The 24,904-nt window shown below is 39.3% G+C and overlaps 1 protein-coding gene across 3 annotated transcripts in view; it reads right to left on the bottom strand.

Moving 5' to 3' along the window:
- The window catches only part of ZNF536 (zinc finger protein 536), a 331,239-nt gene that overhangs the window by 266,194 nt on the left and 40,141 nt on the right, over nucleotides 1-24,904 (bottom strand). Inside the window, exons 1-3 of one of the 3 annotated variants that reach the window (XR_009419374.1) lie at nucleotides 24,200-24,256; nucleotides 19,796-19,890; nucleotides 7,429-7,495 (exon numbers count right to left, since the gene is read on the bottom strand). The gene's annotated coding sequence lies outside the window, so the exon portion shown is untranslated. Of the gene's footprint in view, nucleotides 1-7,428; nucleotides 7,496-19,795; nucleotides 19,891-24,199; nucleotides 24,260-24,904 lie in introns of those variants that run through there. The other 2 variants (XR_009419375.1, XM_059481763.1) reach the window with 2 other exon arrangements.

Raw genomic sequence — 24,904 nt, forward strand, 5'->3', positions numbered from 1 at the left:
CTACAGGGGAGGGAGTCTGGAGAGGACTGAAAACTGACAGCTCTGAAAAATAATAAAGCAACAAGTAGAGGCAGACAGGGTGATTCTCAGGAAGGACTGAGAGGAAAGAGCCAGAGCTGCTAAGCTCATTAGCATAGGTAAATCTGCTAAAAATGAAACTTTCACCTGACAATTTGGTTTCAACCCAAACCAGGGTAAAACTGACGTTGCAATGTGAAAACATTTACCTTAGGAAAGTCAAAACACTGTTCTTAAATTCTGTCATGTATGTTTTAGTGTGCTTTATTGCAATATACCCTAACCATCTGAAATGATCAGATGTAAACCAGGCATTTCAACTCTATCAAAACATTTGCATACCCACCCCTGCAAACTTCAGAAAATGTATTTTGTGTTGGAAATCATCTCAATCAAATTTAAAAGCTTTCAAGACAAAACATATCCTTAAGTGCTTGTTTTTATGAGGCTGTGGGCGGTGATGCATCCCCACAAAAGGAAAGAAGGATTTTGAGGAACAAACACCAGCAGTGTCAAGGGCTGGATGGTTCAGGTGGAGGCTGGGGCATGAGGAGCAGCTCTGCAGGAGCCTGGTCCATCCAACACCCTCAGCCTGCAGCTGAGCTCCCCAAGAGAAAAGGAATCACTCACTTGGAGTTCTTGAGGCTTTTGCTCAGCTGGGGAACCTCCTCTGACCCCCGTTGTCAGCAGAGGATCAGCGCCCATCGCTCCCCGTGGGACTCTGCTGTGGGTTCCCTCTGCAACCACTCGCCCAGAGCTGCTGCTGGACAGTGTCAGCCAATGTGGCCAAGATTAGAACAATTCTCCTCCTGCCTAGCTAGTGGAGAGGAGCAGGCTCCAGCTGTGAGAATTTTCAACACCTTATATTATACACCCAATGTGTAAATTGTGGCCTGCCTGGCCCACTCCCCTTCTTCTGTCTGTACCCTTCCAGAAAATTTCAGTTTTTTAACTGGAAATCAGAAAGCTGTTTTAGTTTTGTTTCTATGTTTTTTAAGAAATGCAAAAGCTGTCTAAAAGTACTTTTAGGGTAAATTTTTGGGGGGAAAACTAAAAAGGAAAAGAGAGAAGACAGCTTGTGTAACAAATGTGTGTCCCATTAACAACCCACAGCAATTTAAAAAAATTATTAGCTCTTACATTTTTCCATTGGTACTTTCTATTTTCAAAATTTCTTCACTATATACATCAGGTGTATAAAAAAACAGACCTTGCCAACTCTTCATGAACTTATGCAAAGGATATGGGTAAAAAAAATCTATTCAGTGAAAAAGTATAAATATTAGAATGTGCATTTCACATACATTTATTTCTAATGCATATTTTTTTAGGATATTTCAATTATTTCTAAATACCAAACTAATTAGTCCCTACTCCAAAGAGAGACTTGATCACATTTTTTGTTTTAATATCGTGTTTGAGTTCGAATATTTAAGACAGCCCAAGTCTGAAAGCAATAGAGCACTTGTGGAAAATGTGTATATATTTTCTTTAGCTAAAGCCACAGCACAGTTTTTCCTTTTTCCATCGTTATTAGTATAAAAAGATTAGTACAAACAAACAAAAAAAAAAAAGGAAAGAAAGAAATTTCACTCCTACTTTCGTACTTCTTTAGATCTTAACCTGACATTAATGAGCAAATACACACTAGGATGATGATCACACTGTAGGATAAAATGGCTCATATACTGTGTTGATAAGTTAAGATGAAAGAAATCCAGAACAAAGACACAACAGTATTGCAGAGATATGTTTAGATTCCAAAATATTTGTATCAGTCAAAGATAGAAACACCCAAGACAAAAAAAAACCCAACTGATAAATAGAAACATCCACTTTTTCCCCACTTGACTGTATAATAAAGATCCTGTTTATTTTAAAGTGTTGCTCCATCACTTTGCCTGGCTGCCACATACAATACACAGATGCAGAATATACATATTTTCCATCTGATCTCTGATGCCTTTGCTCCCATTGAATATCAGTGCCAACCCTACACAAGCATTTGAGGGTAGGATTTACATTACAGGAGACAAAGGAGATGCTCAAATGGGAACAGTACTGGCATTGAAATCCTGACCCTGGTGATCTAAGGCTGCAGTAAAGACCCCTATGAGTAACATCTCTGACGCAATTCTTCCCAAATCTCAGAACAAAACATTACAGTTTGCACTGGGCTGGAGAATAGTAGGGAAGTTTACAGGAACCATGGCTGCAAAATCCAAAATTCCTACCTGAAAGGCACTTTACAGCATCCAAACCATCCTCACTTTGATTACTCGTGTGATGGCACAATTCTTCATGTATATTCTGCTGGGTACTATCCTCATTTCAGTGGGAGTCATACACCAACAGCCTCTCCTATTATTTTTTTCCTGCCAGATGAGGTTTTTTTCCTCTTCCCAGACCAATTGGCTTATTTACTTAAAACATCATGACACTTTATTCTATCACAACATGGCACTGTTCCCCCAAAGTGGGGTCGCTCATTAGATGTATCATTCTGCAACGTGAATATTAATGCCCAGAAGAGATGAACCATAAGCATCACAGATGGACAAGGAGGGATTAGACAGAAATTGGTAACAGGATTGATAACAATTCACAAGTACATCAGGCACGATGACACATTGCCTTGATCGACAGGAACTACTCTTCCCAAACTGTGCTTCCACAAGCACCTGCAATTCCCTCACCAGTCCAGATTGATAATAAACATTTTAAGATATTTTTGCTAATGGCATCAACCTGATGCCAAGCACAAACCAAGAGGAAAACCACTTGCAAGGAATGGAAAAGCTGAAGGAAGTGCAGAAGGCACAGTGGATGAATGCTGCAGCAGTCAACCATGTAAACTCAAGAGAAAAGAGAAGGTTGTAATCCAAAAGAGAATTTAACAACAATAAAATATGATGTGATCTATTTAAGGAATGAATGCAGAACTTCATCAAACAGTTCATAATAAATGCTGGGTGATCAGGTATTTTATATATATATAATCTTGTGTTTAACAACATTTTAATTGCAGCTAGAAACTGCAATTGTTTAAAAGTGCTGCCCAACAACCCCAGCAGGAGACAGGCATTGTATGTAAAGGCACATTCAGGGAAAAATTAAAACACCTCACACATGGATATCTTTTGTCTCAATGAGTCATTTTCCTAGGACAGTAAATAAATGTGAAATATATCAACCCCACTGACTCTCCTTCTTTTCTCTAGCTAATCTTTTTTTGTCAAAACCAACTGTCTAATGATATTATCTTGTCATTTTACAGCTACCTGTTTTGGTGGTGGGCAAAGGACAAACAAGTGGTTACTCTTCATCATTCATAAAAAATTTGAATTGAGAATAATATAAGAGTTGCCTCTTAGAGTTTCTTCTGCTAAATATAGGTACACATGGTACTTCACTGAAATAGTCAAGCTAGATCTAAATTATGAAAAATTAGTAGAGATAGAACACAAGGTTAACACAGCTTTATTCCTTTCACTACACAAGATAAATCAGGTACTTCTGCCTAATATATTTTGTGCCTGACAAACTTCTCTAAAACTGAGCTAATTTTTGCTCTTAAGGACGCAAACTGAAATTATTAAAAAAAAAAAAGCCTAAAGTCTTCCTCCTTATTGACTAATGCTAGTTTTATCAATTTACTTGTTAACACAGCACAAGAATTTACATCTCCATTCACTTTGTTTGAATTGTTTGTATGTGTTTTCAGGAGATGCACCTCTCTACCATCCTTCTAAAGCCAGGCCTGGCTCCAGCAGGGCAGTTGGGGCACAGAGACCTAAGAATGACCTTCTTAACCAGGTTCTGAACATTCCAACTCCTTCCTGTTCCCTTGAATTCCATCAGTAATCTTAGATGGGTGAGTTGTATCATGAAAATAGGAGCCTCTTCATTTGTTGTTTTTAAAAGCTATGTAATTCTTATCCTGCTTCTAATTGCTTTGTATTAAATATTCACTAGAAAAACATGGGAAATTTGCATATACTTCATAGTAACTATAACTTTTGTTCTAAAGACAAAATTACTATTTGCTTGGCTATTTTTTTTTTTTCCCAAATGAGAAATTGCAACCTGACTTGGGCACAGTGGCTACAATCCTTCTCCTTGTGAATCTCCTACTGCACAACACTTCTGACTGTGCCTCTTCCCCAACAGGACCTGACTTGCACAGTCAAGCTCTCAAGGACAGTTTCTCTCAAGGAAAAGGGTTCAACAGAAATTTCAGCTGGAGCTGCAAGAAAAAACATCAAATGGTAAAGAAGAGGAGCCATAAAATTCATCTTGGAAGGATCTTCACTCCCTTATCTCTATACAGACCATTTGAGAGAAAAGAAGGTGAAGAATGGAAGCTTTCAAGAATAACCCATCCAGGATAGATGACAAAATCTGCATGCTACCCTGAGGAAATGGGGTACAAAGTTCAGTCCTGAGTTTGTATTTCTTGAGAGCGTAAAATACCAAATATCCCTCTTGAAGAATAATTCTCCCTCTAGTCTCTTGCACATTGTTGTGTAACTATACAATAAATATTATCCTGCTCACATGCTTCTGTTTACTTAGTATACATTACATTTGATGCTATCTGGCAGCATAAGTTTTAGCTCTGTCATTTTAAAATATTAATAGTTGTCAATCAAAATAGAAAGTACATAATAAAAATGTTCTAGAAACTAATAACCCTATATTTCTACACCATCAGCTTGGAGCTAAGCATTGCTAAAAATGAGATTAATTATATGTTTGCAGAAGCCCAATAGAATCAGACAGTCCTCTAAACAACATCCCCCTAGAAATGAACACAGACTAGATACATAATCGTATATATAGTGTGTGTATATTAGGCAATACATGCAGCACTAAACTAATAGCATTATTTTCATTTGGCCCAGTCTTTAAAACCCTCACAATCTGCCCAGTGACAGTGTTAGGTGGAGGATGAGAGAAAATGGCATGGTGAATACAAAGTAATTTATGGAGATTTTCTGCAAATATTTGGAAGCCTGGAAGAACCAAGGAGATGCACACAGGACAGGTCCCTGAAGTTATGACCAACATATCATGGTAAACTGTTCAATTTTAGATAGAGGTTCAGAAAAATATCCTTTGAATTATGTCTGTCAAACTTTAGTGGGAGCTTCACTGCTTGGGACATTTAAACCTGCTCTGGACGAAGTATCAGCAAGTACCCTGTAGGGAACAATCCTGTAATGTCAAGAAGATGGACTAGATGTACAACAGGACTTTTGCTGCTCCATTTTTTATTACTCCAATCCATCACCCTTGCTGAGGTGAAGTTTTATGCAGACCTTTAAAATTATGACCATTTGAAAATTATGTCTGTGTTTTTATAATATATATACCCATATGGATGGAAGGTCTGGCTTTTAAAAACTCCAAGTAGAAAAACATATTTTGCTCCTAATTTGCCCATTCTATAGCTGTAACTATGCGATAATCTGGCAAATACAGATAGAAATCTTCAATTATGCTTATGGGAACTCACAATTTACAGGCATGATTGTGACATGTGAATTTCCAACTTAGGCATGCAGGAATTTAAATATGTGTGCTGTGAACAAGATAGTAGTATTGGTCTGTGATATGGTTATGCCACAGAACCAGGATCAGATTCTGAGTTTTGCCCCAAAATAGAAAATCAGAAATCCTGCAAGGCAGACAAACTGATGTTGAGGCTTACAAAAGAAGCTAAGGAGAAGTCCCACAAGGAGCTCTAAACAAGATTATTTTTATCAAGGATTCTCAAGGAAAAAATGAAATATTTTGTTTGGCTTCCTTCTGCCCAAGCCACTGTGGTCCTCCTGATAGTTCTTTGCACCCCACTTTTGCAGAGAAGCTGGACCTCCCCATCACTCTCCTTAAACCCTGAAGGTCACAGAGGGTTTTGTACTGAAAAAATATTAACATCTAAGAATCACTGCAGGTAATGGTTGCAGAAAACACCTCTGTTCCCAGGCACAGGGTGGCAGAACCCTCTATGGATAAGCAAGGTGTGTTATAGGAGAGGTTAAAGGCTTCATTTTGCCCATGCATGTTTATTGTCATTTCTGTTATTCCAGAGTGGAAATCCTCTTACTGACTAAGGCAATCACCCCTGTGTGAGTGCCATCATCTCCATACTTCAGTAGGGAGAAAAACAGTAAGAGGATATGGAGGAGGAAAAGGCATTTTCCTTTTAATCTTTTAGATTGCAATAGCCATAATTGGCTTTTCTATATAGTTGGGCTCTAGATTGTCACAGTATTACAGTAAGAAACAGCAGCCTGCACTCATTTTTATACACAAATCTTAATGACTTCAATTGTTGCTAAGGATTCAGAATGGTGGCAGGATATGGCCATTCACCATCAAGGCCCTAAAGCCTTCATAATTACTGAGTATACAGAATATTTATTATACAGACTGCACTAGGCCTCTTCTGTGGGCTGCCCTGGGCCTGTTCTCTGAGCCACATCAAGCAAGAAGTTTAAATAAAACTGCTCCCAAGTTTCTGAAATGGTTTAATAAAACATATACTGACTGTAATATTCAGTTTATAGTAGAAAACTATTGCCCCTTGGTTTGAAAAATGACCTCTAGTTGGCAATTTTACTCTCAGCTTCATAGATTATAGTCCGCTGTTGGTCATTTTCTCAATCCACAGGGCAATACTTTTCCATAACAAGCTCAAACTGCAATCAGTATTTGTAGGCTGTTACACAAGTTGAGGATAATATGTCTCAACACATTCTATTATATGACTAAACAAAAGAAATAACAACCTGGTGACACAGACATATGGAGAAAAGCAGAGCTATTCTTCTAATACTGAGATAGCAGAAAAACATATTTCTTTGTATTGTGCTAATTTGTATTAAATTTTGTGTCTTCAATGCACAATAATCTCTAATTTAGTTTTTTCATTAATAGTGTTTTAGTTTGTGTTGTCTTATGTCTTTTCTTATTTTAATGTAAAATGACAAATACTAAATTCTATTAGTATCAGATTTTAGAAATGACAAATAGTGATAGATAACCCAGCATTGTGAAATCACGTGAAAATGCATTCACACAGATATGTAAAAGATCATTTGGGCTCACAAAGCAGACATTCACAATCTATGGGTTTGATACCAGGAAGTTCCAATGCAGTGCAGTAGACAAGATGCAGTTATTGTTTCAGCACTTAGATACAACTGAAACACCACATTTTGGGAAAACAGCTCCCACATTAGATAACCAAAGAGATAAATTGCATTGAGAAGTCTCTGCCCAGGAACTGATGAGATCTGGTGTCATTTCCCAGACATGCTCTGGGCAGCCCTGGCAGTGACTGCTGTTGAGAAAAGCACCCACCTACCCAAAGGTGCTGGGAGCTGCAGGGCTGGTGTGACTTACCTGGCTGGAGTGTGCTGAGATCCAATTCTTTAATCAATGGGTGACCAGTGCTCTCGTAGACCCTTTGCTGAAAATACAAAATATTCATCATTACAAGCCTAATATTCATTCCAATCTGTAAGTAAAACTCTGTGGTTAAAATGTGATAGTCAATCATACTCAGACACAAAGAGAACAGCTTCTTAAGGTGGGGCCAGAGCACTCAGGCAAAGAGGACATTTTGCCACCCTTCTTCTAGAAATTATGAGTTTCCTAGCCATTAAAAATATTCACCAGATTCCTGGAGATCTGTGCTGGAGCAGAAGGGAGAATCTTGGCTAGGATAAGATCCATATGACAGAAAGGTTCATTGTAGATCTCTGTGGGTGGCTTCTGAATCTATAAAAATCTACATCACTGCATTTTGGGATATAAAAAGACAGATTTTTTTTTTTCCTTCATTTCTCACTATGTTCCTATATTGTTGCTCAATCACAGCTTCACCAGCATTCTCTAGCTGGAATTTAAGTTGTCTGGATTCATTTAAACATGTAGAAACAGCATGCAGAAGCTTTAATATATTTGAGCTAAGAACGTATTTGAACAATTACCAGAAGATGATGGCTCTTTATCTTACAAGTCTTCAAGGAATTTAGATGTTTAACTCATTAATAGTGTTTGCTGCAGTAGATTTTATGTTTTTATGATTTTATAAGAAAGGTTTCCTAATACAGAGAAAAAACAGGCTTTTTTTCTTTCCCCAACATTTTTCATTTTAGGGTAATAAAAGTGACACTTATGTGCCATAATGTAATGGATTAATTAAGGAATATGATGTTTATCCTAGGTCCTGAGTTGTACATCTTCATAACTCACTCATAAAAATTAATGTATTATACCACACTCCAGAATGATATATCTTTTTTTTTACCATACCTGTTGAGAATAAATTGTTCTAAATTGGATTACCTTGATTTCCAGTGAAAAATGTAAAAATTACATTGTTATTTTAAGAATTTACACTGCTGTGTATAAGAAAGCATAATCTTCTCACTGTGCTTTTGAACTGTCATGTTACTTCCACTGTTACAAAATCATAATTGCTGCTGCCACACCTAAAATCAAATGCAGTGCATATTGTATTTCTTCATGCACTGCATTTCCTATCTTAATCACAAAACCATATACAGTATGGTTTTGGCCAATTCTTTCATTACTGACTGCTTCTGTATATAAGTAACACACAATTATGCATGCAAGGACTCATAAAATCCTCATTTCTAAAATCAACAGATGAAAAATCCCTAAATAATAATGTACAGATGTTTCATATTCAAATGAGCTGTTGGCATGTAATCATACCAATCATGCCAATGCATGCAATAAAATTGGTGAATTTCAAGGTACTCGGCATTTACAGCATATTTTTAATTTTTTTTAATCAAAAGACCATTTTAGGAAGATGGAAATGACAACTGTTCAATAAATATATAATGATATATATCTGATGTTCTCCTGAAATTTCCATGAGTGGTCAACTACCCTATATTTTTCCATACCAATTCCTACTCCTTTTACCTCTAGAAAGTTGATTTTTCGGTCCTTAAACTGCACTGCCTCAGTAAAAGTAAATTATCTGCACGTTATCTGCAGAGTAATCCTCTTCTTGAATACAAGACAGAACATCAGAGTTTCTAATCCTTCACAGATAGAGTAATTCACATCCACTGTACGTTTTACTGTAAAGACAGAGTAATGCAATATGTTTGATAAATCATGTATGTGTCTGTGTACAAAGAAAAAGGTTTATCTCCTCTCCTACAAGATGCATCCATATTAAAGCACAGACACACACACACTCCCCATGCTGGCACTGCAACAATCTTTAGAAGTTCTATTATAGAGACATCTAAGTTTAAAAAATGAAGCAGCTCACAGGTCAAACAAGTTCCTGATGAGAAGTGCTTAACCAGAAGTATTATTCCACTGATTGTAAGTTTTCATCCATACATCAAACCCTAGAGTCTATTGATTAAATAAAACTGATCTCTTTTTTTTATTATTTCAAAGCAAAAGCAAATTAAATCATCCCAATTGTTTTCCCTTTGTTTGGAGCTATCACAGTTTGCACACTGGCCATGAGTCCTGCTTATAATTACAGCATCCTTAAGGAGAGCTTATTCTAAAATGAGTGATCACAGGTTTCTTGCTTCTTGCTCTAAATCTTCTGCTCCTGGTCATAATCAATGGCACTTGATGGCCCAATATTCTGATCCAATGTGGCAAGCCATATGATCCAAGATCTGCTTACAATCAATAAATTCATTTGCTTCAGGAAATTTGGGATCAGGACAACTTTAAGTATATGTAAATACAAGAATTTACAGCAATTATGCTGGCACATCTTTCCTTTCTCATACCTCTTTTCCCTTGCATAATTAGCTGCGTCATGCCTTAATTTTGCTTGCAATCCTACATAAAGGAATCCAGGCCAGACAGCCCTTGCAAAGCCTTACCAAAGTCAAGGTCTGCTGGCTGAGAGAACAGAGGGGCTCTTTCAGCAATAACACCAAAACACTGCAAATCTTTGTATTGCAGGGCCCCACATGGCATTGTGTGGGCTCTGAAGATACCAACAAATGCCAACATAGCATGAACATGGAACAGACTGCTTTAAAGGGCACCAACAGGTGCATACAAAAACCTTCTTGAAGCTGAGTTTGCCTTTGTTTTTCCCTTGGGCAGAAATGTTCAAGTTTGGTTAATAGCTCCCTTAGGCTCCTGTGTCTGCAAGTCAGCCTCCAGGCTGGTTCCAGCGTACCTGTGCAGTGCAAAGATGCTCTGACACTCAGCTCACAGCCTAACACAGCCAGGAATCCCTGCCTGCAGGATGTGGTTTCCAGTCTGGAAGGTGATCAGTGCTAGGCTGAAAGGCAGCATCATCGCTTCTGTGTCTCACCTCACACTCACAGATGAAAGGACACCCACTAATCTCAATTCTGCAATTGTGCATACATACTGTTTAATAAATTGTATAAGTATTCTGAATACTTTCTAAAGGCCAGGAACTCTAATGTACTTTGAATCTTCATTAAGTTAGCATGGCAGACTGGGGTACTTGTATAACTAGCAATATTTTTAAAAAATAATTATTCTATGTTACTTATGTCACTGCACTGGAGTTACAGAACTTCAGAATGATGACTAAATACAGACATCTGTACTAGTTTAGAAGGTTGCAGGTTGGGCATCTTTCAGCCCTTTAGTCTCTTTCCACTGGAAATCAGTAGTTCAGCACCAGCAGAGCAGAGATGAGAATCTTGTTTCTGTTAAGCAGCACTAATTTCTGCCCATAGTGACATTCAGAGGAGGATGAATCGAGTCACAGGGGTAAGAAAACTGTTTGCTTATGATGTGGCTGTCGCCAGTGCAGATGAGTTTGTAACACCCTCCTAGCATCAAAACGACACACAAAAGATACATTAAAAAAATAAACCCAACAGATAGTCTTGCAAAATATATCAGTGCAGTTCTTCAAACTGAAAAAGCAGAAGTCAGAAGATCAAGAATTCACAGTTAGGATTTTCCTATTAGATAAAGAACATAAGGATTCTCCTGAAGTCTTTGATTGATATATGATCTTTTCTTTCTTTTCAGGCAGAACAGCTGTCCAGTGAACTAGAAGAAATAGCCCTGAAGACATCTTTGTGTCTGATATGACTTTGAGAGGGAAAATTATTCCAATGATAGATGCTTTACATGGAACATCTAATAAAATAAAATAAAAATGTCATCCATAAAAGAATTTTTCTTTCTATTTGAGTAAGCAATCCCTATTATCATCTGTGGGGCAGGGGTGTTGCTGTGTCTGAGACCAAAGAGAAAAGGTATTTCCCTCAAAATTGAATTTGAAATGAACTTAACCAAAAAGAGGCAATAGAGAAGGGCAACTGGGAAAAGGCAGAGGGAAGATGAGAATTTCCTGAGCATTGTCAGGATGCAGTGACCTGGGATGTATTGTAACTTCCTTCATTCTTCTCAGTAAGGAAATCTCTAAGGTGAAACATGGGTGCTTTTCTGGCTGGCATCTGCCACAGTGGCTGCATGCAGACAGAGCTTGACTGACTATGCTCAAAAAATCCCAAAGCAGTAAAAACCAACACAAACCTCCCCAGCAGAAGAAGGTACAAATTTGTGTAAATTTATTCAACCTAATGGAATTATGTAAATTACACAAATAGAGAACTACAGCCACTGTGAGAATTGATTGAAGCTATGTCCAGATGATAGGAGAGATGGCTTTGACTGGAGCCTTTCTGGAGCCTGCTCTAGAGCTGTGTTTTGGCACACGGTGAGGGGCTAAGAAAAGAGCCTTAGAGAATGAACAGCCACAGTGCTCAGATGAAATTTGAGCATCTTTGGCATTTTCAAACACGTCTCATTGTGACGCCTCAGTGGATGGATGAGCACTGATGGATGCTGTCATACACAGACAGCACAAGGAAGAGTAATCACAGCTGTATTTTCCTTGAGAAACCAAATCCAGTACTCCCATGGTTCAGCCAGCTGCCCTCCAGAGCCCTGGTGAGTCTGTCACATAAACTCTGTGTCCCATTAATTTGGCCAAGACTAAACAAAGCCCTCTCCACATCTGCTCCAGGACAGAACAGCTCGTGGCTTAGAAACACCTCAGAGAAGAGCATGATAAACCTTCCACCCATCCTCTTTGTCTTTCTACACGGTGGAGCTGTCCTCAGCAACACTTCAAACTTTCACTCTTCTCCAAACCAAGCCCTTTTTTCTCTGCCAAAGCCTTCCTGTGTACACCTCTGTGAGGACCATTAAATGAGTATTTCAGCACTGAAGAACTAGAATCAGGTACATGTTCTCATGTACCTTTGCACAGCTAGAAACCATTTCTCTCCCTTCCATTGGATTGCCCTTCCTCCCCTATCCCAAGCATTCTCCTTTCTCTCTGTCTCTCCTCCTCCTCCCTCCTGTCAGGTGCCACTGATGCTGCTCCTCTGTGTGCTCCCAGGAGCTGCTGACATCCTCCTGCTCCTCCACCCCTCACCTGCCCCCTCCCCTCCCATTCCTGAGTGCCAGCCCCTGCTCTCACGCAGATTTCAGCTCCACACTTTGCAGAAATCCTGCTCCATGGGATTCCAACAACAGAAGAAGGGAAGATAAGAACATAAAAGCACCCTCAATGTGGTGTCCCATCAGGAAGCCAACTAAATCTGATAGACACTGTCCTCTCTGACACATAAGCAGGAAAGGGCTGAGCATTTAGACAACAGCAGTTCAGAAAACAACTCTATATGGTCTATAATCAGCCAGCACCACCTAAAAAATAGCATTTGTCTAAGTCTTTACTTTTGAGGCAATCAAATACCATTTTGAAAAAATAAAATAACTTCCACACATACACATGGCATATATATTTGTTTCCCCTCACTCTCCCTCACTTTTTGTTTGCAGTGACAATCAGCAATTATTTTACAGAGAAAGACTCTAACATGCTTATGGGATGCCTTTAGTAATAAGATAATTATTTGTAACTCCATAAAGAATTATAATTTTTAATTTAAAAAGAAATCAAATAAAAACAGCTTTCATCTTCCCCACTATGTGAAGAAAACATTCTCTGCCTACAACTCAAATTATCATTCTCTCCTTTGTGCAAAATGAATTGACCCAGAAAACTAAAAGGGTAAGAACCCATATTTGCTGGGCTTATTCAGCAGCCAAAAGTTCATGAAAAACACTGTTGTGTATCACATAGCAACCACTTGATGCCTATTGTTAAAATACAGTAGTTATTCAAAAAGTAAAATCTTGCATTCTCAAACAAGAAGCCAGGCTGCAATGTGTGTTTACTGTTTGGGGGAAATAGTCATCTTGCCATTTTCTCTTTTTCCATAGCCTTGGCATATTTGGTCAGCTATGAAATGTGCAGTTACCCACAGGAAAGAAAAGGAAAACAAGAATTTTCCTCCACTGTTGAGCTCACAGGACAATGTCCATTCAAAGCAACACTTGGGATCTCTATTAAGAGCCTTAAGATGTGCTTTATTTTTATCCAGCCACACTTGCAGTAAAAAATGTAATGTTCCAGGGAAAGGGCATGAGAAAGGCAGAGAAGCTTCTGCTTTAGACTGCTAGAGCTGCACACTTTCACCTGTTGTTAAAACAAGCTGCCCCTGGCAAGTGCTGCACAGGTGCCCACACTGCTACTGCACACTTGCAGCACTCCCAGCCCTGCTACCCAGCACTGCAGATGGGCAGAGGTATAAACTCCACAGGCATCTCCCTCTACCTTTTCTCCAGTTCTTTTGTGGTTGAATGTGCTTTAAAAAGTGAAATAAATGTAAAGTTTATACAAAAGGGAAGTCAGATCTAGAGTTAGAAAAAAGATTAACAGTTTCTGATAAATGGAGCTTGTATTACTCTGAAATATTTGAAAAGCAGTGGCAGATCACTTGAGCTACTCTGACTTAGCCAGATTTCCACAAGAGCTGAGAGTCAGCCCTGCTTGTCACAACTGCATCAGACTGTCTATTTAAATTATCAAAGCAAAAGCAGAAGGGTTCTGCTGAAACAACTGCTGGAGAGGATGAAGGAAAGAATAAGAAAGATATAAACTTACTTCTAGGTTTTATTATGCGCTGTTACACAAAGAGTGCAACTTAGAACTTCAAGATAATGACACTTTTAATACCAGAAGGGAATGGCAGACTTGCTTAGCATAACTTTGAGATATTTCATCAAGCCTGTGTGCAAACAGGTGTGCCACATTTTTGCTTGTGGTAAAATGCTTGTTGAGATTATCTCCTTATCTAGGAGCGTGTGTAAACTCCTTTTGAGCAGTTAAAATAAGACAGTGGCAGAAAGTAGATTAAAAGGGAGAAAATGTATGAACATAGACTTTTTACAAGAAACTCACTTTGAGCCCAGCTGTATCCAGGTATGCGTGTGCTCTTTCTACAGTCTGAAAAGAAGAGTGAGGGGCAGGCAGCAAAACCCACATGAATGCATGAAAAAGTGTGAGAATGAATTAGGTACCCAGGAGCAATGAGATGGGCTTTAGGATTTGAGAGAAGGACCTGGCTGTTACCAACACAAGATGAAAACATGGATGGATGGAGCTTCAGCTCACCTGCTGCAAGTGTTTTTGCTTGCTGAAAAATAAACTTCTTTACTGGAGGTCAGCACAGGTGCAAAAATCAACTTAACATATCAGCTGTCTTACAAAGCAGAAGCATCTGTACAATTATTTCAATGAAAGGCAGATCAGGGAGTACTTCCAGGCAATGATTATATAAGAACTGGTTTGGTCACTGGTCAGTGATCTGGCCAGGACAGGATGTGGTAATGAAACAGGGTTGTGGAAGAGCTGTAGTTACAATACTTCTCTCTCAGTAACATATAGCATAACTTCATGAAACAAAAACCAAGCTATTACATCCAGTGCCCAACCAAAAATTAAGAAATCTTTCCCCCGAAACAATGAAAGGAATGTACTGAAGAATAATGAAGAACTTGTCTAGCAAAACTCAAACTCTTCTCTAAAAATGTATGCTTCTCTCAGAAGCAGATTCCCAGCACAGGGACTGGTAATTTATGATCCACGAAAATACTCTGTTGAACAAAAAAAGTAATACCTACACCGTGCCTATGCAAATCACTAAGAATAAGTGACTCCAAGGACCAGTAAGAACAAAGCCCAAAACTCCTATCAAACATTATCTGAGGTTTGAAAAAGTCAAGACAAAGTGTAATTTTTTTTAAACGGGGATAAATTGGGATTTCTGTAACAATTGACTCATTTTGCCTGCTTTTATCTAAGGAGCTCAAAGAGCACTCCAAGTGTTAATTAAATTACAAAGCATTTTTGAGACAGGTAAATGGTATTATGTCCACTGGGGAACAGAGAGAACATTTATGTTTCATTACTAAAGTCTCACAGTAATCCAGTGGCGAGTAATACAACCCAAGAACTTCCAGTTGCCACTTCTACTCATTGACTTGATGGCCTCACAAGAGATAAAATTAGCCTTAAAAGCCAAAAATTCTTTTCCTCTTGTGCTTTTCTATCTTTCAAGACGAGGCCAAGATTCTTTAATTTCATTTTATTCTCCTTCCTCTGCTTACTGGGAGGCCTTTCTTTCAGAGTCACACAAAAGAAGCCACTTCCTAACCTACCCGAGTGTGTTAAGGATCACAGTACAGCAGCACGGGCAGGAGCTCAAACAAGGGCAGTGAAGTGTAATGGGGCTCTTTAACAGCTTGTGCAGCTGCATCAGGCTCCTCTTCTCCCTCCTCCAACCTGTGCTGCTCCAGAGATGGCACACCAGGGCCCCTGTCCCATCAGAATAAAGATGTGCAGATGAAATAATCCTTGGCTGGCTGATTCACTGACTTCACCAATGAAAGAGACATAAAACAACCCTGAGGAACCTGGTGCCCCCAGCACTTGGTACAAGAATCTCTCACTGAACAGAACAATATCAAAAAACAATGAACCAGACCCTGAAAATGCTTTAGACCTTGGAGAAGTCTATTCTGCAGTCTCCTACATCTATTTTGAGTTGCATGTGGAAAAATGAGGCAGAAACCTTTCACTGACCATTCTATTCTTAACCCAAAAAAGAAAGCCACCATTTTCCATTTCAGCTTGGCCCTGACTGGTAAAACTGCAGGATGCAGGAGCAATATAGCAGTAAGGTACAATGCAATCTGCACAATACACAGTCCAACCTAAGGCATCTCTAATTCAAGACTGGTACAGCTCAGTTAGAGCTTTAAATAATTATATCTCCATTAGTAAAATAATTTTGGAGAGTAAAAGGCTTTTCTATTTTGTACATAACTATTTATTACTAAAAACAGGGAAGCATCTTTTGGAACTTTCTTTAAGCCTTTTGAATACAATGCTAAACCAAGATTTCAGGCTTTATTTTCCCCTTCATTTCTTGTTATGTCATGAAGAATCAGCTACGTGGAAGAGATGAGAATGTCTTTGATTTAAATGACCAAGACTTAAGATTGTCTTTACCGTGGCAGAAAATAAAGCTGCTGCATATATTTCCAGTGGCAGTATTATTGTTACATGGTATGACAATCATAATCTTTCTCTTTTTTCCTAAAAATATGTCTAAAAAAAACACACAGTTTATATACTGCATTCAAAATATTTTTCTTCGTTTACATTGATTGCATATTTCAAATCATGTTACAGCTGTATCGCTTAGCTTAAATCAAATAAGGAATCCATATAAATGCATACACACACTTTACTTGTTTTTAGACATTCCCACTATTGACAAGATTTAAATATTTTTCTCATTCATTATTTATTGTGATATGATGAAACAGTAAGAGTATGTATTTAACAAACATCACAAAGTAGAGTTAAAACGTGGACACGCTGTTTCATTTCGATTTTGATGCGACAGTGTTAAGTATGTGACTCCCTGACTGCAGTAATGACATCTTGGGGTGATGAAGATTTAAGATGCTTTGCAAGGATGCAGTGTGATCCCAACTCTTCAGCCATGCTGACTAGGGGCATTATTAAACAGATGAAGCCAAGAGTGGAAAGTCCTGCTGCAGAGGACTGGGGGATCAGCGCTCAGTGCAAGAGCAGCACCAAACCCCTCCATGCACCCCTGGTCCCTAACTGGAGAGACTGAGGGCAGTCACACGCTGCTCCAACACTTGTACAAGCACCAACAAAAACATGTTCTCTGGACCATTTCTCTGCCTCCTGTGTGAATTGGCAGTACCTGAGAGCTGGAGCTTGGGCTCAAGCAATGGCATATCTGGGTGGAACTCAGGTATGGGGCAGATCCCCGTGGCTTTGGCTGCCTGGTGCTTTTACCTTGGGTTGAAAACCACAGGCATGATCCCAGTTTCCAGCTCGCAGTTGGGCACCATTCTGCACATTTCTACTGGCAAAAAAAAGGCAAGGGATTGCCAAAGAGCAAGCACCACAGCAAAGGAACCATGACCAAAACTGGTTCTGCTGGGCAGAGGAGCAGAGAGCTTGCCTTCTACAGAATGTGGCAGTATCTGGGTTAGAATGTAGAAAAAGACACATTTTAGCCCAAATACTTGTTCTTGCATACTGCAATCTAAATATACCCTCTATGATAAATACAGCAGAATAATCAGAAGATAGCGAGTGCTTAAAATGCACCCTTAACAAAGCAAAACAATGTAATGCATATCTTTCTTTACGTGTCAAACAATTTGCCTAACAAATCATAATAATGCAGAATGATATAAAATTCACCCATCAAGCCCAAATGCATGCACGAAGATTACCATGGCAAAGAATTGTGAATTTCATTAAATATGTTAAAGGCAAAAAAAAAAAAAATTCCTCTTTGAAAAATAGTAATCCTGTCTTTCAACAAAAATATTATAGGAAGCTATGAATTTGGTAGATCTGAATAGGATGTTGGTACATGTTTTACTAAGGTAATATAATGGCACACTATTATTAGATCACATTAATCATTACTGTGCCAAAGGCACTGACAGCACCACTGAAAAGGATTGAAAGGGCTGGTAATGGATATAAATTACCCATTGTGTGATAAAAGGATTTTTACTAAGAAGGTAAGAATAAAACAGCAAATTTCTAATATAACTGTTGTGTAAAAACCAAAATAAAAGTAATCCAGTCAGTAATATCCACAAAATCAGAAAGTAAGCACTTTTGAAACAAGATAAAGTCACAATAAAAACTGTATACAATGTAAAATTAATTTCGTGCTGCATAATATTACTATCAATTTAAATAGTTTACATGATGACCTCTATGGTCAAGAGAAAGGTAAGCTTTGTTAATTAGAATTGAGTAGGAGCTTCTGCAGGCATATTTTAAGTTTGTGGGCTTGGAATTTTTTTTCTTTTTTCTTTTTTTTAAACATATAATGTCTTCCTAACACCCCCCTGAAATTCAAGACATGCTGAGAGTTTTCTGTTTTGTGCATTAACATCACAACAAACAGCACATCCCTCAGATGGTTTTATTTGGATTCCAAATGCTATTACAAAACGAACCACGTCTTTGCTGAGCTATTTAACCATTTGATTGAAACCATTTGTATCACTAATTGTCCAGTCCTGTGCTCCTCCTTTACTCTGGCAAGTATTTCCTGATATTAGTGGGGATCAGTGGAGTGAATTGGCCAAACTACATCCTTATTTACAGCATTAAAAAATCCACATCTCTTCTCTGAAGCTGATGGAATTATTCTAGAATCAAGTCACTGTAATTCTTTTCAAGTCAATTGTCTAGAATGAAATCCAGTAGCTCACATTCAATTAGTAAGTTTTAAAAATTGTGAGCCATACTCTTAAATGATATAAATTCATAAGTACAGACATCAATCCTGAAAACACTTACGTCTCTACTTAACTTTACTCACGTGAGTAATTCCATTAGCATCCGTAATTCAATACCTGCTTATGCATTTGCAGTACTGAAGCTTTAATATGCCTGGATATCCTCTCACATCAGCTATAAATCAGCACAATTCCTCTGAATCACAGAGTTTCTACTAATTCACAAGATATAAAAAGGAATGGACAACCCAGTATAACAATTAAAATAAAGAAATAACATAAGAATTTGATTTGGGAGCAGAAGCTATCCAAAATTTTGATTTAGGGATCAATTAATGCATGTGGAATGTGGAATTAATTATTAGTTATTTCCTAGGAAGCTAGACTTTTATTTCAAACTGAGGGCCAAATAACCCAATTTTGATTTCACACTTATTTCCACACCAATCTGATTTCTCAGACTTTACAGGAGCTTTTCTTCTGCTGCACTGGAATAGCTCAGAGGAAAATCACATATACAATGTAGTACACCCCTCCACCCACTGATTTTCATGGGTGTTCTTCTCATGCTAATACACAACAGAATATGGGTCTTAATAATATGCATGAGATGTTCTATTGAACTTACAGGAGGAAAAAAAAACCAAAAATGATAAAATTAATTTAATCAGGAGTGTCATGGTGTTTTTTTAAATCAGCAGTCTGATGATAAAGTAATAAATGATGATTCATCCCCAACACAATTATTACATATCAACTGCATAAAGATGAATGCTCGTGATTTTACCAAGCAGAATATTTTCTTGAAAAAAAATTTATTTGTCACTGACTACAACCTAAAAGAACTACAATAAAAAGTTTTGCAAGACATAAACATAATATTTTTGAAGACATAAAAACCATGCAAGAACAGATTTAAAAATCTGATTTAAGTACCTCATTTTACTTTTTTTTTTAATTGGATAAACAAAGCCAGACTCAGATCCATAAGCAGAAGAAAATGTTATGAGAACAATATAAGTATTCTTACCAGTTATTCTTAAGCCAACGAATCTGTTCCCTGGATGAAGAAATTCTTAAAAGACACAGGACAGGTACTGAAGGTCACAACTGGAAAAATAAAACCTGTGAGAAATTTAATATGTCAAAACTCAGTGTTTGAATCAGACATTTACATTAAAATATTACAATGCCACCTCAAGCAGGCAATCTACAGGACAGCAGAGAGCATTAAGAATTACAATATTAATGGGATTAGCACATTTTATTTTTTAGTTTTCATAATATACATGTTTGGTGGTCATTTCATATTTGGAAATAAAAACTTCTTTCAGTTCTGGATTGTTTTGAGAGGGAAAACCTCCTCTCAAAATAATGATGAGGAACAGAATGAAATTCTTCTGATCCTTTCCCCTAGACAGTACAGCAAAAGAGGACAAAACAGGATAAAACAAAAGTTGCATAGCATACTCCAGAAACCCAGTTATTCTCTTTGACATTGATATTCTAATCTTTCAAACTGAGTAAAAAGAGAACAGCTACTAATTGTATTTTTACTTTTTTTAAATTCCATTTTATAACAGAAATAAGTCCTTTGTAGATGATCTCATCTAATAAACCCTACTTAAAACAGATAAGAGCCAGCAGTAAAAGCCAAGCAGAATACTTCCAAGATATTTGTCAGTAGTGAATTTAGGGCCATTACATTAGTAAGCAAAATAGAGACAAAAACAAAGGGCGTTCTTAGAGCAAAATAAAGTTCACTCGACTGAAGCTATAATCTGAAGAATTTATGACTGAGAATTCTAACTATGTTTATTCCTATGAATGTCTAACAAATAAAATTAAAGGTCACTCCCAAATAATACACTTTGTACATCTACATCAACCCAACTCTTTCATACAGCAGCTCTGAAACCACAGTTCCAGCTCCACAGCCTCAGGGCTCCACCTTGGCAGCACTGACTGCCCAGGGAAGCACTGACTGCTCTGAGGGTGCCATGAAGGGCAGTGTGGACAAAATTCCAGCCTTCGTTTCTGGGGGAAATCATCAGGAGCTTGGCCATTGGACTGCATTGGGTTTAAATCAGTCAGCACCAACAGGACCACACTGCTGCTCAATGCTGCTCATTGGCTTGAAGGGCAAACAACAAGTTTGAGGGCTTCTCTTGATGATGAAAACAGTATGAAATAATTCTGAAAACAGAAGTTCACTACTAAGCAGCACAGCCCTCCCTTAGTGCAATACTGCTAGAACACTTGTCCTGTATCCTCTAAGGTCTCTGCAGCCTCCACCTTGTCAGGATTACCCCCAGTGCAGGTGCTCCTGCAGTCCCACTCTGTCCCCACCAACTCATCTTTCCCCTCTGGCTCCCAGCCCACCAACCATGGGATACTCATTGCCACTGGGATGGTTCACCATGAGGCTTCCCAAATCCCACTGCCTCCCTCCTCGCTTGCAGACTGAGCCAGGCTTTGCCACGTGTTTCAAAGCCTTTTCCAAGTGATAATTCTGCCACGCAACTTTGCTGACACAGGAGAATTACTCCAATTCAGGCTTCAAGCCCTTTCTTTAAAACTAACATTTCCACAGCAAAGCTCCAACTATCCTGCAGTAATCACCTGGTTTGCCATCCCCATTGTTCCTCATTCCTGGGAACACATTCTTCCCTGCTCTCTCCTCATGCCCAGTTTTCTTTTACCTGCCAGTTATCTCTGAATTTGAATTATAAGCCCTGAACAGCAAAGCCTGTCCTCTCATGAGACACTTTCCTATTGAGCTGAATGGGTGGTGAGCAGGTACAAGGCATCACTCCAACCCAGCACCCCATATCAATGGGTAAACCCAGCTACAGGAGAATAAAACCACTGCAAAAGTCAAGAGAAGCACCTACAATGCTGACTGGAGAGAATAAAAATCAGTTTGTAACTGGGTAAAGGAAACCTTGTCATCAGATTTGGTCTTTCTAAACATAAAATTGCATCTAGATAGGATTCAGGTCCCATTTATGAAGGCCCATAACACTTTAAAATTTAAATAAGTGAATTTCAGTTACTATATTTGGCCACATTGGAACAGCAAATTCCTGGACTGCTGCAGATAAACATAGGTCCCATCCAACATTTTCAGTTGCACACTACCTAAAAACAGTGACAGCTTGTTTGTCTCGAATTTCTGCTCCTGTTGATGTCTTAAATTCTTGAAGATATACCTTCCTAGTGCTTACTTGCAGCTCATTCAATGCAAAAGCCAACAAACAGAAACAAAGATAATAAACTGTTAGGTTTCTAAAAGATGTTATCTCACTAAACAGGTTCTTAGTACTCCTACACCAACATCACAGAGCACATTTTTGCTATGCTATTACAAGGCTACTTGTGTTTAAAAAAATTCAGCTTTTACATACACGCTCATGACTTGCAAAATTCTAGGAATGATTCTCAAGGGGCTTTCACTAAGATGCTTTATAAATTCTGATGACAGACAGAACACAGTAAGGCTTCATCTCTTAAAGTCCTGTACTGATTTGTTTGGAGGCTTCATGTCATTGATCAGCATGTCAATGTCTCTTGCAATCTGCTTTCCAGTTCATGACTGAGAGTGAACCCCTCAGGTCTAAAACCTTAAATGATTTAAGGTCTGTGATACATAACCTTACGAACAAATTGGGAAAATCTGTAGCTTTACACATTAAACTGTAACAGAAATGATTTAAAGCCTTATAAAAAGGTATTTTACTTACCTGTGCTAATATTATTCTAACACATTTGACACTGACTATGTAAAGCAGATATTTTAAAGGTACAGGCAGCAAGCTGCCTGGAAACAAATTAAGACAGTTCCACTTAGGTCAAATTGGGCCAGTTTACCAGTGTCTAATACACTCCCTGGCATTAAAAAATGGCACCATGAATCCTTGCAGACCAATTTATTACAGTAAGCTTCCCACAGCAGCACTGCTGTGCAGTTGCACTTGGCTCAGTGAGTGATCCAGCACACCCCCAGAGAAGAAAAAAACCCTAAAATTCTTCAGAAACAGCATGACAAAAATAAAAAGTAGTGGTGAGACATAACTAGGGTATGACAGAACAATTTCTGTTCATTCTTAAAACATGCTTTTGTAGCTCATTCCTTGAAATGAATTAGAGACATGAAAGGGAGAAAGTAATCTCATCCCACTGATGAGCAGGGGCCAGAAGGATTTCTGCAGGTTTTCTGCAGGTTACAGATGGAAATCTAACACTCAGCAAGGGAAAACAGAAGCTTGAGCATGGACTTATTCTGCACAACAGGACTTTTACCCCAAATGCTGAGACTAAAAGGCTTCATTGTGGGGCTCTTAGCAGCACATCCCATTCCTGTTCAACTCCATGTTCAAGCCCTGCTAATCTCAAGGAGACGAGGCTCAGGCCCTCTGCTAACAGCCTACCCTTTCTGATGGAATGAGGTGTCATGTTTAAATAATTATTCCCTATCAGCTGCTTTTTGAGGGCCTCTTGAATTGCCCTGGCATAGCTGCTCTCACCCTGGGCACATCAGAGATACAGGGACAGATACAGGCAGGGAAAGAGGCTCAATGACAGCACAAAGCCAGCCCAGGAGCCATGCAGGACACCCTTGCCAGGCCTCCACGGGAGCCCTGCATTCATCACAAATGCAGGATGGGGCCTGAAGGGTCCAGTTGGTGTCACTGGGAGTTACATGCATAAGTGAAGAGAGATAAACAGTCCCTAAAGCAGGGTGCTGGAATAAACCTCAGTATTTTTCCACTGTGCCCAAAAAACATGAGAGCTGACACCACTTTTCTCAGGCTGGGCCATGGTTTCCACCCATGGCACCAGAGCCTGCCCAGCCATGTACCAGTCCCCATCTACAGACCTTCCTCCCTTCGTGTGTGTGCCCTGCCCATGTCCTCAGAAGGCTCCAATACATAAAGTTGTCTGCCTATAAATGCAAAATATTTAAAAATTCAGAGCTAACCACGACAGGATTTGTCCACATCTCCTGGCAAATCTGTAGTGTTTGATCTAACATCCTTTCAGGGAAGTGCCTTTACATCGCCGAGATCACGCAACAAACTCTCGCTCTCATTTTTCCCTCCTGATATAAGTAAGCAAGAGACAGCAAAGAGAACAGGAATGCACATCCTTTTAACTCCTGGGGAGCCAAGGGGTTTGCAAAAGTTCTTTATCAGAGGCACAACTCTCTTTAGCTCCTTAGGTTTTTTCTACTTGCTTCTGCTTCAGACATCCCAGTTTGCATTTATTTTGTGCAGCTTCTACCTTTCTGTGGTTTTTGGCACTAACACCACCTTAACTTGTCCTTATTAGGACTGTCACAGCATACATTGCAGTTGAGATGGCCACAACACAGAGCATCACCATAAAGTTCCAGAAGGCTTTAATCATTCCCCCAAACACAGTAACACCTTACCTCATCAGAAGGCTTCAGGTATCTGCCCGTACACAGTAACACCAGGTCACCTCAGAAGGCTGCAAGCATCTGCCCTTCTTGTTCTTTGGCCCAGCCTTTTATACCCTCCTGTTAATGCCCTGCACCTGTGTGCCCCTCACTGTTAATGCCCTGCACCTGTGTGCCCCTCACTGTCAGTGCCCTGCACCTGTGTGCCCCTCACTGTCAATGCATTGCACCTGTGTGCCCCTCATTGTCAATGCCCTGCACCTGTGTGCCCCTCACTGTTAATGCATTGCACCTGTGTGCCCTCTGCTCCCTTTGGTGGTTGCTCAGTGCCCCTGGGCACTCCATGGCTCATTGCTGTCACTGCTGCTCACAGCTGTGCCCATTGGGGATGAGGCTCAGCCCAGCCCCACTCCCCATCACCCCAAACTGGGTACCTGCACAGGACTGGTTGTTGGTTACAAGATGAATCACTTCAGCATGGTGCTGCTCCTGCCCTTCATGCTCAGGCCTCATCCAAAGCCCCAAAAGTCAGTGACATCATTTAACCTGGTGGTGGCTGGATCAGGCCCTGCTGCAGACCAGTCCAGCATCACTGCTAGTGACCCCTGTACCAGTGCTGTGCCTCTCCACCTGCCACTGTGGCTTGGGAAAGGGGTGGATGCAGCCTCAGGGCCACCTCGTGCCCTGGGAAGATGCAGGAACATTTCACTGGAGCCA

The sequence above is a fragment of the Ammospiza nelsoni genome, chromosome 13 (genome assembly GCF_027579445.1).
Source record: "Ammospiza nelsoni isolate bAmmNel1 chromosome 13, bAmmNel1.pri, whole genome shotgun sequence".
NCBI classification, from domain to species: Eukaryota; Metazoa; Chordata; class Aves; order Passeriformes; family Passerellidae; genus Ammospiza; species Ammospiza nelsoni.